At 47.1% G+C, this 15,891-nt stretch overlaps 1 protein-coding gene and 1 long non-coding RNA gene across 2 annotated transcripts in view; one reads left to right on the forward strand and one right to left on the reverse strand.

The window, feature by feature from the left end:
- The window catches only part of LOC306815200 (class I histocompatibility antigen, F10 alpha chain-like), a gene marked incomplete at its 3' end in the record, with an annotated part of 107,857 nt that overhangs the window by 15,141 nt on the left and 76,825 nt on the right, over nt 1-15,891 (forward strand). The window lies entirely within an intron of this gene.
- Nucleotides 2,867-14,107, reverse strand: LOC306815181. The gene is made up of 3 exons (XR_013777335.1): nt 14,051-14,107; nt 3,490-3,716; nt 2,867-3,405 (listed from the first exon to the last, which is right to left on the reverse strand). It is a non-coding gene; the product is annotated as an uncharacterized lncRNA (long non-coding RNA).

Below are 15,891 nucleotides of genomic sequence, written 5' to 3' on the forward strand. Positions count from 1 at the left end.
TTGAACCAATCAAACCCGAACCTTACAAGGTCATGCTGGTTATGTTATGATGCAAAACCCCCTTTTTATGAGGGCATTGCCCTTCATGTTCCTTTTAACTACTTGACGGCAAAAAATCTAAACCAGTGTAGGTGGGACACCCCCAGAGAGGAATTACTCTGAGCCAGGTCACAGGCCAAGGCAAGTGCTTCAGCAATGCAACCTTAGCAAAAACAGATGGGCAACATCTGCACTGAGTTTATTAACCCTGATAAGAGAACTGATAAGTGGGCGATCCCATCTGTCAGGAATGTGGGTCTGTCAACAACCTGGAATAAGCCCCTGTGTGCTCCTTGATAAATTCAATAACTCTATTGATTTTTGTGTCCAAGTTTTAATTATTCCTAGAGCCCTGTACCACCAAGAAGAAGTGTATCACTTTTTAGAAGAACCCAACCGGCTCCACAGAAGGGAAGTAATAACAGGCATAACCATTGCCATGCTCCTCGGCCTAGGAGCTACCGGTGCAGCCACAGGAGTTTTGGCCCTCGCGACCCAACACCAAGGACTTTCTCAGCTACAGGTGACCATTGATGAAGACTTACAGAGAATTGAGAAATCCATCTCCTTTCTAGAGAGGTCTGTCTCCTCACTTTCGGAAGTTGTCCTGTAGAACAGGCGAGAACTGGACCTCTTGTTCATGCAGCAAGGAGGCCTGTGTGCCGCCTTGAAGGAAGAATGCTGTTTTTATGCAGACCATACCAGAGTCATGCTAGACTCCATGACCGAATTCAGAGAAAGGCTAGCCCAGAGAAAGAAAGAGAAGCCCAAAAAGGATGGTTCAATTCATGGTTCAACCAGTCCCCATGGCTGACCACCCTGGTTTCCACTTTAATAGGCCCTCTCACCATGATACTCCTGACGTTGATTTTTGGGCCTTGCATCCTGAACAAGTTAGTGTCGTTTGTTAAAAGGCGTTTGGAAACAGTTAACATTTTACTTGTTGACCGCCAACAGTTGCTTTGAGGTGCATTAGTTACAGGCATGTTATGTCGCCTTTTACAATTTGTTATGTCAGTTTTAATAGCCTTTGCATTTTTATGGCGTTTGTGCTTTGTACGTTTTTTGGTTAATCATGGGGGAGAAATGTGGGTGACTAGAGATAGGCAATCAGAAGATATTGTGTTGTACGGGCAGATAGAACCCCTCCCCTCAGCAGTTACAGTTACTTAAACCCCATTTACTAGCCATTAGCACCCAGTTCATGACATAAGCAGAAGGAAGTGTCGCAGTACAGCCAAGTTATACAGCTTTATACAACTTATCAATAAACACCATTTTGCCATCCACCATATGGTGTCTGTGAGCTTACGGCCCGAGCGGCTGCCGTGCCGTTCCTGAGCCAGGTCACCATGCCTCTGTGGAGGCAACACACCATTAACAAGAAGCAAACTGCAACATGTGTCTGTGCGAGCTGAGGATCCACATGCTCGGGTGGGAGGGAAGAACCATTTCTGGAGGAGTTTCCACCGCACTGTCTCCAAAATCTTGGTCTTTGTCACAGTTCATCAGCATTTGGCTGCGGAAGACACCCTTGGGCAACAGGAAATCAAAATCCTGGAACCACTGAAGTCGGATGTAGTGGTTTTGGTTTATTAATTTCAAATTTTTTTGTTGTGAGACAGGATTAGGAGGAAGACAAAAAACAGGTTTAATTTTACATGGTATAAAGAGAAATTTTATTACTAGAAACTATACAAAAAAACCCTTAGAATAAAGCTTTAGAATACTTGTTTTCTTCCACATTTTTTTTTTTTTTTTTAATACTGAAAATGTACAAGAAACAACTCAGCTTACCATCTTTAAAATAGTTTTCTTACTAACTTCTTGAAAGAGGAGACTTTTTTTTCAGTCGATGGAGATTTCTTCATGAGAAACAGCTTTCTTGTGGTTTTGATGGTACAGTGATTAGCCACCCTGGAGAATGGAAATCTCACTACTATCTAAAAACCCTTTTTTCAGACTAGGAGTTTTTCTCATAACCTTTATTGAAAACTATATTAACTTATGAGGCAAACTTTAAGGGTGAGGACTGTAGGGTTTAGTCAGAGAAGCGGTGATGAGTTTCTGGTTTCATGGCTGTTCTCCAGCACCCACTGCACTCAATTCCAGCCACGGGCTGGGGGTTCTTCCTCCACCCTGCCCAGCAGACAAGGCTGTGGGGGCCTTGCCAGAACGGGGCTCAGTTGTTTTTCCCCCAGCCCCGGGGGCAGCGGGGTGGGCCCGGCCATTCGGAGCCGCTCCGGGCCGGGGCAGGGCAGGGTTCTGATGAGCCGCGGCCATGCTGAGGCAGGGATGGCAGCAACGGGCCTTTCCTTTCCTTTCCCTGGATATCGGGGTCCCTGCTTGAAAACGGGGCCCAGCAGCTTCCTGAGCTCTGAGTCAGAGCCCACCTGCCCCTGCCCGGCCTGGGACACAGGGAGGGGGCCTGGACTGGTGTTACTCCGTGAGAGGTCAGAAGGGAAAGAGAATTTGCCCAGGGCTTTTTGTCTTTACATGTGTGTTTCATAAAGATGCATAATTTCCTTATTGCTGTAGCAATGTGTCAATATTAAAAATTCAACACTGACTGGTTTTTGTCAGATACAAGGGAGACTGCCCAGGTCTCGGCTGGTAAAAAACTTCAGGAAATCTTGACAAACCACCACATGGGAAAAGACCTCCAAGACCGTTCAATATTCCTGGATGCCACAAGAAGACAGGATTGAGCACAAAGATTTTCTGGGGTTGAAACTCAACAAATCCACTCTTCCCAAGAAATTCCCAATGTCGGTTTGCATCCCGATGGACGTTCCTGCCCCTGCATTGGTCCAGGCGCCCAGAGGGTGATGCAGAGCCGTTCCAGCCAGGTGTCTTCCCAAAATGGATCACCAGAACCACGGATAAACAGAGCTCTGCCCAACAGGGGTCACTAGAGATCATCCAACACTGATCCTCCCATGGGGGATGGAGCTGGAGCAGAGCACAAAGCTGGGGCACTCACAGGGCCTCCCTTAGTGGTGCCTCCGTCGGTGTTTGGTCAAGGTTGAGCTGTGTGAGAAGCTCTTCCCACATTCAGGACACTTGTAGGGCCTCTCCCCAGTGTGGATGCGCTGGTGGGCAGTGAGGGTGCTGTTCTGCTTGAATCCCTTCCCGCAGTCGGGGCAGCGGAAGGGCCTCTCCTCTGTGTGAATCTGCTCATGTCTGATGAGAGTGGAGCTTCTCGGAAACCTCTTCCCACACACAGGACACTCGTAGGGCCGCTCCCCAGTGTGGATCACCTGGTGCTGCATCAGATTGGAGCTGCAGCTGAAGCTCTTCCCACATTTCCCACACTCGTAGGGCTTCTCCCCAGTGTGGATCACCTGGTGCCGGATCAGGCAGAAGCTGTCTCTGAATCCCTTCCTGCATTTCCCACATTCATAGGGCTGTGCCCCAGTGTGGATCATCTGGTGCCGGATCAGCTTGCACCTGTGGCTGAAAGCCTTCCCACATTCCAAGCACTTGTGGGGCTTCTCCCCTCCATGAGGCTTCTCCACCAGCTCTGAGCTCTGCCTGCATCTCCGGCCGCCTTCCCGGCTCAGGGAGGGTCTTTCCTCCTCACAGCTCCCTGGGCTGGGTTTGCAGCCCCTCCTCATGAGGGATCTGTGGGGCTTTTCCTCCTGCTCCATCTGTAAATGCCTGGGGAATGAAAAATCCTGGCCCGGGAAAAAAAACAAGAGAGGGTCTTTGGCTGGGGGTTCCTGATTACCCAAGTTCATCACAGAAAGTCACTGGGAATCGTGCATGTATAAGAACCTCCAAAACACCAAGATTTAGCCCAAAAGTCCTCTAAACATCCCAACACGCATGAAAATGCCACCAAACAACAAGATCTGGCATTATCCCCCTCCAAAATAGAAAGATTCTGCTCCTGCAAAAACTAAACCACCAACATTCAGCCTAATACAGTTCACAAACACCAAGACTGACCCCTGTCAAAGTGACACATCCCCCTCTCCAGTCGCCTGCTGCATGTGATAGGGACAACACTCCTGGGTCTGTGGAGAGGCTGCAGACACAGGGAGGGCTGGAACCTTGTGCTGCTTCCTGTTTTTGCTCCTCCTCCTCCTGGGTCCCTACTCTTCCCAACATTCCTCTTCCTCCTACTGTTCCTCCTTCTCCTGCACAATCCCACCTTTTCCTCCCACATGCAGCATTTGAGCAATTGCACTGGAAATTTTTGCGTATATATGTGGGTGACTCTATGTGGAGGCAAAATTTCAGAATGGCTTTTTCCATGTTCACCTTTAGGATGGATTTTGCCAAACTAAAAGAGCTTTAAAGGTGACCCTTTAACAGATAAAATGTTCATGGAATATTCTTATTAAGAAAAAAAAGCAGACTGTGGGGGGGCACATATGAGTCATCCAATGGCTGCTCTGGAAGACAAGCAGGGATTCCAGACAGCCAGGAGAGGTTAGAAATGCACATTAACACTGCTGGGGCAAAGTGTGGACAATGTACCAGGATACTCTTGCCTGGGAGAGGAACTGGGCTGATTCCCTCTGGTCCCTCACCCCAAGCTCTGCCTGCCTGCACAGATGGAATTTGCACAGCTAAAGGCAGAGCCCATAGTGAGGATATCTGACTGCAACAGAAATTGGTTCACTTGCAAAGGGAAACAGCAAATGGGGAACATTGTGAAAACTTTACTAAAAAACTGGGGGGGAATCATCCCTCTCCCCCACTCCAACATGTGCTGTCTAGGCTACATGGGGTGTATTAGAGCACTGGAGTATTTTGGCAAGTCCAGAGAAATCAGTTGGCAGTCCAAGTATCTGATGATTTAATTAGAGAAAAGTGGTCAATTGATGCAGCCCTGGCTGGAGGGACCACCCAAAAATGGAGAAAAGATGAACAGACACCAGAACAAATCCTACAAATCCATGGCCTAGCCCCTGTGCACCTTAATGAATTCATATGAGTAGAATGAAAATCCACCAATATTTTGAGTAGCATAAATAGATTAAAAACTAAATATTGTCATCATTATTGGTATTACGATTAATAGTCATACTATTATTACTATTGTTGTAGTTGTTGTTGTTGTTATTATTATTATTACTGCTACTATTATGTACTAAAGAATATATTATCAGTACTTGAAATAACAATCCATTGGCCACCTCCAGCTCCTGACCTTCCTGCCGACTAACCCAGTGAAATGAAGAGCAAGACATTTCACCATGGGATGGGATCTGATTGCCTATCAACAGAAGGAGGAGGAGTTTGTGCAAAATTAAATGATTCAAACAGCTGTTTCTAAAGAGGTGATAATTGAAAAGTGGTGAAACAGTTAACAACAGAAATAAGAAAGTAGATCATGTACCAGTCCAAATGGGGAAAGGATGGGAATGGGACATGTTTTTGTGGTTCCCTGGCAGACCATGGGTTAAACAAATGCTGTTCTTCCTCTCATGTGCTGCAGCAACTCTCACCTTTTCCCATGCCCGACACCTTGCTGAGTGCAGCTCATTCAGCAGCTGAGCAAGGGGATGCAGGTGGCAGCCAGGCCTGATCCAGAAACGGCTGCAAAAGGACAGGGAGGGAGGGCACTGAGAATAATCCCAAAACCTAAGAGGAGAGCCTGTGCCAGGTGCAGAGCCCGCCCTTCGCTGCGATTGGCTGATTCTGCTGTCACTCCTCCTTCTCTTGTTCTGATTGGGCAAAGTTGGAACAACCCTGGCCCCGGTGCCGCCGCCAGAGCAACGCTGGGGCAGCAAAGGCGCCATTGTGGGAACGTCTGTGCGGCCCAGGAGCAGCAGCAGCCGGAACCCCGTGAGGAGGCGGCGGAGCTCGGAGTGGTCACAGCGCAGCATCCCGGGCACAGGGGAGCCCCCTCTGTGCTACCCACAGGAACCGGGACGAGCCAGCACTGCTCCGGCAGCGGTTCCTGCCGAGGCCCCAGTGGGACGAGACCGCGGGCAGCCGCTCCAGCTGCGCCCTCTGCCCAGGGGGAACCGGGGCCGAGCACAGCACAACGAACCCGCCAGAGCCTCCTGCTGCCCCCTGCACCAGCAGCGAGCCCTGAGGCCCCCCCAGAACCGAGCGCGGCTCCCACCTGCGCTGGGGCCTCCTTTGAGCTTCGCCGCCCCCTCACCGGGCTCCGACCGCTGCTGCCACTCCCAGCCCACACAGAAGTTCTGAAAATGGCGCCTTTGGCTCCAGGGTCGGACTTGTCCCTGCTCTGTCCAATCAGCGAGCAAGAACGAGGAGTGACAGCAGAACCAGCCAATGGCAGTGAGGGGCGGGCTCTCTCAGGCTGTTGGTGCTTCCAGACTCGGGCAGGGCCCAGCCCGGGCTGAGGCCGAGGAGCCGCTGCTGCCCTGAACCGCCGGGAGCTCGGGGTGAGCGGGAGCTGAGGGCGCTGGGAGCTGGGGGTGAGGCCCGGATGGAGCAGGAACCCACCTGCAGTCCCAGCAGGAGCAGGGGATCCCTGAGAGATGCCCCGAGCCCGTGGAAGTCCCTGCAAGGCCATGGAAGTGGCTCCAGGCGGGACTTGTGAGCCCGTGGGGGATCCCCGCTGGAGCAGCCTGTTCCTGAGGGACTGTGCTCCGTGAGAGGGACCCCGGGCTGAAACAGGACAAGGATTCCTGTCCCTGAGGGGGAGGCTGTGACATGACCTGACTGTGGCACCCATCCCCTGTACCTCTGGGTGGGGAGGGCAGAGGGAATATGGGATAAAGTTAAGCGTTTAGGAGAAGGGAGAGGTGGAGGAAAGATCTTTTCTTAAGATTTGGCTAACTTGTGTGATAATTAATAAAAGATTTCTGTTAATCATAAAAGTATTGGGGTTTGTATAAACCAGAATACTGAAGTCAGAAGTGAAACACAAACACTAGAGAAAGGAACATAAAATTTTAAATCATTCTGTTCTAAATCCCCCTGTTATTAATATTATGTTTTCTAAATAAGTTGTATCAACTACCAGTTTGCAAAATCAGACTTTCCAATGGTTTGATAGATTTTGCAAGCTCAGACTTCCTGCCTTTGTTTGATCAATGCTGCCTATCTACAAAGACCAGACTTCCCAAATTTTGCTGGTTTTTATCTACCAAGACCAGATGGTTATCTGTGAGACTATCACCCAGAGACTTTACAGGATGTTTATTTCAATCACTGCCACTTATCTGGAAAAAATTACGACAGCAAATAAATTATTGATTACAATGAGAGACCATACTATAAGAAGAGGCTGCAAACCAAGGTTTGATGGAGCGTGGAGTGGGCAGTGACCCCTCACGTTCCCCAGCGCTGCTGGCTCTGTCTATATAAAATAAAGCAATCTGAATTTTGCTAAGCATTGAGACATTTTGTTTCTCATTTATAACAATTTGGTGCCGAAACCTGGGACGTCCTTGGAGCCCTGAGAGGCGCTGGGATTTCGGGGAGGCGCCCCATTACTGTGGCCCCGGTTTGTCAGTGGCTCTCAGGATGCAACGACCTCACGATAGAGACTGAGCAAGGAAAGAGCTCCCTGGAAAACTGCGGCAAAATCACCTGTAATTCTTGTGCATGAAGACCCAGACAGGAGCATGGAAGCTGTAAGTAATTGTCTGGTTGGGTGGAGGTGACTGTGTGCTTGCCTGAATGAGACGTGGATTTTGCCATCAAGCGAGAGCAGAGTCCTTCCATCCGCGGTTCCGGGATCCCGCCAGGGACCCGGCCGGGGAAGGGACAAAGCGAGTGAGGGGAGGCTGCTTTTCCTATCCTAGCCCAGGGAGAAGCTGGGTTCTTTTCCCATCCCAGCCCAGGTAGAGGCTCCTTCCCATCCTGACCCAAGCAGATGCAGGATCCAGGCAGAACACAAGGGGAGCACAAACACCTCAAAATAGTCCCTTGAAGTAAAAATGGGACAAAGAAAAAGTAAGGTTTTAAATCTGAATGACCCACAAAGGGGTTCAAGTTCCTGTGATCCACAAAGAAATAAAGATAAGACATGTAGGTTGACAGAAATACCACCAGGCAGCCCTTTGGCAATAATATTAAGATGCTGGGACACAGGGGAGTTATACAAAGGCCATCTAAAGAAAAATTGTAAAGAGAGGATACAGGAGGAGAACATGTTCCAGAGTGATGAATAGGGGTGTCAGGGGCTGTATGTATTTGGAACCTTACCATCTAAAGAGTCCTTGATAAAATTAAGAATCGGTCCCAAGGGAGAGGAGCTGGAATTTTTAGTAGATACAGGAGCAAAAAAAATCCACTATTAAACATCTACCAAAAAGGTGTAAACCTAGCACTCGTAGTTGGAGCAAAAGGTAAACCATTTCCAGTCCCTGTTATTAAAAATGTGCAAATCGAGACCCAGAGCAAAACTGAATTAAATGATCTGCTGCTACTGTCAGAGGCAGAAAATAATTTATTGGGGAGAGATTTAATAATAGCATTGGATTTGAAAACTGAAGTATCCCAAGGGCAACTAAAAATTTATGCCTTAACCTGAAAAAATGAGGAACAAATATATCCTGAGGTGTGGTATACCCCTGGGGAAATCAAAAAGTTACAAATAAAACCTACCAAAGTGAAAATCACTGATCCAATTTGCCTATCCGAGTTCATCAATATCCAACATCACTGGAAGGGAGACAGGGCCTTAAGCCTGTCATAGAAAACTTCTTGCAACAAGGCACTTTAGAACCACATATGTCCCCACATAATACTCCTACTTTGCCTGTCAAAAACACAAACAGGAATCACAGATTGGTACAGAATTTGAGGGCTATAAATCAACAAATTGTTACCAAATTTCCTACAGCATCAAACCCTTAAATCAGCTGTTCCCTGACTACACTTGGTATAGTGCAATAAATCTAAAAGATGCATTCTGGGCATGCCCATCAGCAAAAGTAGTAGAGATTATTTTGCCTTTGAATGGGAAGATCCTGATAAGGGCAGAAAACAACAATTGCATTAGACAGTATTGACTCAGGGCTTTACAGAACCCCCCAATCTCTTTGGGCAAGCCCTAGGAGAATTGATGCAGTCTTTTGAGCCACCTGAAGGGGTGAAATTGTTACAATATGTAGATGATCTATTAATAGCAGGAAAAGACGAGAAATCTACTAAAAATGGGACTATAAAACTTTTAAACTTCTTGGAATAATAGGGTTTGAAGGTATCCAAAGCTAAATTACAATTCACAAAACCAGAAGTAAAATATTTAGGACATTGCCTAAGTAAAGGGAAAAAGAAATTAGATCCTAATACAGTCACTGGAATACTAAGCCTGGGACCTCCAAAGACCAAAAAAGAAGTCAGGAAAATTTTGGGACTGCTGGGATACTGTCGTCAATGGATAGAGGGATTCAGTGAGAAAGTGAAATTGCTATATGAAAAACGTAACACTAATCACCAAAAATGGACAAAGGAGGATGATAAAAGTTTTGAAAAGGTCAAATAGGCTTTAATTCAAGCCCCTGTACTAAGTCTGGCAGATTTGGAGAGACCATTTCAATCACTTGTAAACAGCTCTGATCAAAGGGCACATGGGCTGCTCACTCAGGAATGGGCAGGCAGTCGAAAGCCAGTGGGATTTTATTCTAAACTGCCAGACCCTGTCAGACAGGGCTGGCCCACATGTCTACAGGCCCCAGTGGCCACAGCACTTTCAATTGAAGAAGCCCAAAAAGTCACATTTGGGGCACCCCTAGTGGTACACACCTCTATGATGTAAGGAAAATTCTGAATCAAAAAGCCAAGAAATGGCTAACCAATGCCCTAATATTAAAATATGAAACTATTCTAATCACTTCCCCAGACTCAGAGATAAAAGCAACAACTGCTCAAAGTCCTGCACAATTCCTATATGGGGAACCAGGAGAAAATTTAGAACATGATTGTCTGGACATTACAGAGTTACAAACAGAAAATAGACCTGACCTGGGGCAAGCTGAACTTAATGATGGAGTAAAATTGTTTATAGACAGGTCATCCAGAGCAATAGAAGGAAAAAGAAAATCGGGATATGCCATAGTAGGAGCAGAAGAATTAAAATTACTGGAAACCAAACCTTTAAATGCAACATGGTGCTCAGGCTTGTGAACAATTTGCTCTTTACAGGGCACTATCTCAATTAAAGGGTAAAAAAGGGACCATATTACAGATTTGGGGAAAAGGGGGGGGTTAATTAACACTCAAGGATAGGGATTGATAACTCAAGAATTAATTGTTAGAATACTAGAAGTTCTCAGGGGCCCCACTGAAATTACTGTGGTCCACATAAGAGGGCACCAAAAAGGAACAAGCTGTCATAGAAGAGGGAATAATCTGGCTGACAAAGAAGAAAAAAAAGCAGGATTGGAGCAAAAAACAGTTTCTGTATTAAGTACTACAGTTAGAGATCCCAATTCCACCAGGAATTACAGAAGCTGTTTACTCCCCAGCAAAATGAAGCGATAAGGAAATTAAAGGCAGACACATCTGAATAAATGGGTTTTACCAGATGGCAGGGAAATTTTACCTAAAGCCCAGGCCAGACAAATTACTGAACAATTATATCAACAAACTCATTGGGGAACCAATGTACTAGCAGACCAATTTTTAAAATTTTTTTGATGCATCAGCGTTTTTGATGTTGCAAAGCAGAGCATCCAGAGTTGTTTAACTTGTCAGAAAATTAATAAAACAGTGTGCAACAAGGTCCATCAGGAGGATGGAAAACTGCTTACAGACCCTTTGAAAGAAAACAGATTTTACAGAATTACCAACAATAGGAAGATAGAAATATTTACTAGTAATAGTAGAGCAATTAACCCACTGGGTAGAGGCATTCCCTGCAGCTAGAGCCACATCACAAGTGGCAGCCAAAATATTGATAGAACACGTAATGCCAAGGTGTAGCCTGGTCCAAGCCATAGACTCAGACCAGGGGACACACTTTACATCAAAGGTGCTGAAGTTACTGACCTCAGCACCAGGCATCAGCTGGGAGTATCACACACCCTGGCACCCTCAGAGTTCTGGGAGAGTTGAAAGCATGAATCAAACTTCAAAACAACAGCTGCCAAAAGTAATGGTTGAGACTAAAATGCCATGGACAAAGTGCCTCCCACTAGCCCTGTCTAATATACCAACAATGCCAAATTTGAGAACAGGGATTTCACCATATGAAATGCTGGATGGTATGTCTTGCCCTAAAGGAGCACACCTTGATCCAGCCTTAGTGCAGGACTCTTCCCTCCAGAATTACATAAAAACAATCAACAAAATCTTGCAGAATTAAGGGAGAAGGGAATTTTAGCTCAAACTGTCCCTCTAGGATTTGCCATACTTAAGATTAAGCCAGGACAATGTGATAATTAAATATGGAAAGAAAAAAGTCTAGATCCAAAATGGGAAGGACTGTATTTAGTTCTATTAATGACTCAAACAGCTGCACAGACAGCTGAAAAGGGATGGACACATGTGAGGAGAGTCAAAGGTGCTGTAACCCCTCCTACTGCAGGCTGGGCAGGGACATCCGAGCCAGGAGACCTCAAAATGCAAATTCAGAGCACTTGATGTCAATACCAGATCAATTTGTCTCCAAGATCTCCCAATCAAGACTAAAAGTCACTTGTCCCAAACCCGGGTGTGACTGTCACCCGTTCATCAAAAAAGGGATCCACACTGTGCTGAGTTGTGGTGATGTCATTCCAATGGTGGGTATCTCCCATTGCATTATGTGTCCAATGTAAAAGAAACAAACATAAGGAAACTGTTAAGGTACTTAATACCCTATCAGCACAAAGAAAAAATCAAAATTAATAATCATAACTGGTGGAAGTCATGTGAGAATGGAAGGAAAGGAAAGAAGAAAGCCAAAGCAGAGGTACTGGCACAAGAGTGCTGGAAAGGGTTGCATATACCGTGCTGTTACTGCTGTGCCTCGTACTGGAATGTTAAAGCTCAAGGCTGGGACAAAATTAAGAAATGATACCAAAAGAGAGAGACAAAGTGGGAGACCCCAGGACACACTCCCTGCAGCCCAGAAGATTAAACAAACCTTGGCTACCAATAGAAACCCCACAGGCCTTGAGGGAGGCAGAGGGATGAAAACAGTCATGGGACTCATCCTATTGCTAATTATGACAAAAGGAAATAGTGCTGATGCTTGTTCCAAGTGTTACCAGACAATTGGGTATGGCAGACACACAGTATCCACCCTTGCCTTCCACACACACACCAATTCAGCCTGCTATAATAAGCACAACTCAGAAACCTCCATTATCATGGGAAAAAGTTACTGGGGAGCCACCAATTTGGGAAAAGGAGGGTGGGCTCCATCAGCATAGCAAAGTTGCCCAGTAGGAAAAGCACACCTCTGCTTCACAAAAGAAGGTATGTGAGGATATGCAGATCAGGGAGGAGTGCAAGATCACTACAAGGAAGAATTTATAAAGAATATAACTAAAGTGTTCAAGGGAACAAGGACAAACCATAAGGGAAGTTTTAACTTGTATGAGAAATTGAAACAACAACTCAGCAAACGGGACTTACCCACCTCAGGAAAGAATTTATTTGTGGAATTCATGAAAGAAATTTCTACTGAATTACTTACTGATATTACCACTGAACTGATTTAACTCACTGCTGGATCTGTGGAGGAACACAAATGACTGAACAGTGGCCATGGAGGGGGGAGGGATTAGACCCAGAGCAGGTATTGGAATCAAATGGAAATATCGAGGGGAGTCAATAGACCTGAAGGGTGAGTTCTAAACCATGAGGAAATAGGAGAAGTGTGTATAACACATCAGGGAACTAACTTAACCAATATGTGGGGCACACCCCCTCTATGACTATCCTCATTACAAATACAAGCAGTCAGTCTTGGTGGCCCAAAGCTCCAAAAGGATATTGGGGAAAGTTAAGTAAAGGTAAGTGTAGAAAGAACAATTTTACAGGACTAGGCTGGTATAATGAAAACAGAGCCAACCCATACAAAGAAGTAAAAAGTGTAAGCATCTATTGGCAACAACCTAAATCAGTTCAACTAAGCTGGAAAGCCCCAAACAGAATATTTGGGATCTGCAGGAAAAGAGTTTATAATACCCTACCAGAAAGATGGAGAGGGACATGTACTCTAGGGATTATCCAGCCTGTGTTTTCCACATTACCAAAAGAAAAAGGGAATAGAGTGTTAGGAGTTCCCTTGTATAAAACTTTGTATCAAAACAACAGCAGCCCTGCCACAGGGGGAACACAAATCTCAAAGGATAATGAATGGCCCCCAGAATGAATTATTGAGTACTATGGACCAGACCTGGGTTCAAGATGGGAGCTGGGGCTATCCACTCCAATTTATCTGCTAAATAGAATTATCAGACTACAAGCTGTAATAGAAATTACTGTCAATTGAACAGCCTGAGCAATGGAATTCATAGCTAAACAACTTACTCAAACTAGAGCAGCAGTACATCAAAATCAACTAGCCCCAGACTATCTATTAGCTGAAGAAGGAGAAATGTGTAGGAAGTTCAATAATTCTGAATGCTGCTCAGAAATTGATAATAATAGTGAAGTAATTACTAAAATTGTGGAAGAAATAAAACGAACAGCCCATGGACCTGTACAAACCTGGAACTCGATGCTTAATAATAATTAGTGGAATAATCTATTAGGGAGAGTGCAGTGAGTCTGCTGCGCTCGCTGCGATTGGCTGATTCTGCCGTCACTCCTCATTCTCGCGCGCTGATTGGGCAGAGCGGGGACAAGCCCGGCCCCGGGGCCGCCCCCACGGCGATCGTGCCGCAGCAAAGGCGCCATTGCCGGAGCGCCTGTGCGGGCCCGGGAGCGGCAGCGCCCGCAGCGCGGTGAGTCGCTGCTCCGGCACCGGCTCCTGCCGAGCTCACAGAGAGAAGGAGACCGCGGGCAGCCGCTGCATCAGCGCCCTCAGCCCAGGGGGAACACGGGCCGGGCACAGCACAACGAACCCGCCAGAGCCCCCTGCCGCCCCCTCCGCCCGCAGCGAGCCCCGAGACCCCGCACAACCGAGCGCGGCTCCCACCTGCGCTGGGGCCGCCACCGAGCTCCGCCGCCACCTCACCGGGCTGTGGCTGCTCCCAGCCCGCACAGAAGCTCCAAAAATGGCGCCTTTGGCCTCGGGGCCGAGCTTGTCCCCGCTCTGCCCAATCAGCGCGAGAATGAGGAGTGACGGCAGAATCAGCCAATCGCAGTGAGGGGCGGGCTCTGTGCACAGCACGGGCTCCCCTCCCTTTCCCTCGCTCCGCCATTTCTCTCCTCGCCTGAGGAGCGGCTCCGCGCTGGGCCCGGCCCGGGCATCGGGCCAAGGAGCCGCTGCTGCCCTGAACCGCCGGGAGCTCGGGGTGAGCGGGAGCTAAGGGCGGTGGGAGCTGGGGGTGACCCCGGGATGGAGCCGGAACCCACCTGCAGCCTTTGCAGGAGCCCGAGGCGGGCACGGGATGTTTGAGAGAGGCCCCGGGGCTGTGGGGGAAAATTCCCATCGCCAGAGTTTTGTATGCACAAAGGAGACAGAGGAGTCCTGTAAAGTGACTTTATTGATGAGCAAAGGGAGAGTCTATGGGCATTTGCCAAGCGGTCTCTAAAAATGCCGCCTCCTTTTTATCCTCATTTTCCCGCCCGCATCTCCCTCTCCCTTTCCCCACTGGCTGAGGCACTTGGAAGGTTCAGATTTCCCGATCCCCCTGCTGCATGTCCCCTTGATATGCACCCCTCCTTTAGTATAACATCCGATTTTCACGGCTCTGTTAAGTGTTTCTAGTATTCGAAGTTCAGGAATTGAGCAGGATTTTGGCTGAGCAGCAGTCTATGTCAATTAGTAACATCTTCTGAAACTGAAGATTTCTTCCATTGCTTTCTCATGTACAAGTCCCTGGTCCTATTTCCAGGCAGATTCACTCTTTGAGTCTGTTTTTTTCTTCTTGGTCCCTCTTTGGTTTTGGGATTATTCTCAGTGCCTCCCTCCCTGTCCTTTTGCAGCCGTTTCTGGATCAGGCCTGGCTGCCACCTGCATCCCCTTGCTCAGCTGCTGAATGAGCTGCACTCAGCAAGGTGTCGGGCATGGGAAAAAGATGAGAGTTGCTGCAGCACATCAGGGGAGGAACAGCATTCGTTTAACCCATGGTCTGCCAGGGAACCACGAACACGTGTCCCATTGCCATCCTTTCCCATTTGGACTGTAATATGTGCAGCTTTCTTATGTCCACTATTATCTATTTCACCACTGTTCAGTTATCATCTAAATAGAAACAGCAGTTTGAGACATTTAATTTTCTGCAAATCTCACCTTTTCCTTGGCTGGGGTGGGTCGGTAGGAAGGTCAAGAGCTCGAACTGTGTGGCTGATTATTATTTCGAGGAAATCTTGTAATCTAATCCTGTAATTCAAATGATAGATGTGTGCTTTGCCCCAGCAGTGTCAATTTGCATTTCTACAGCTCCTCTCCTGGCTGCCTGGAACCGATGCTAATCTTCCCTGGCAGCCATCCCCTGGCTCACATGTGCACCCTCACAATCTGCTTTTTACTTGATATCTTTAATGTTAGAGAGTCAAGGCATTACTTGATTCTTGCCCGGATGTGCAACAGAAATAATTTCATCCACACATAGGCCGAGTGTGCAGAAAAACTCGTTCTCTGACACGTGACTTTTACTATATTTTTACTAAATTTCGTACAGTCTGAACCCATAGAAATCCATTTGTTTAGTGTTCATTGCTTCCAAGTTGTGTAGTTCTTACTATTTGGTATCTTATTGGACCCGGATTTCTTTGCTTCTGATTCTGTCCTTCTGATGTTAATTAGGTTGCACTCCTGATTTTCCTTCTCAGCCTTTTCCAGACCAGGTGTCTCCAGCTCCACCCGGAGTT

The sequence above is a fragment of the Erithacus rubecula genome, assembly GCF_903797595.1.
Source record: "Erithacus rubecula genome assembly, contig: scaffold_105_arrow_ctg1, whole genome shotgun sequence".
Classification (NCBI taxonomy): domain Eukaryota; kingdom Metazoa; phylum Chordata; class Aves; order Passeriformes; family Muscicapidae; genus Erithacus; species Erithacus rubecula.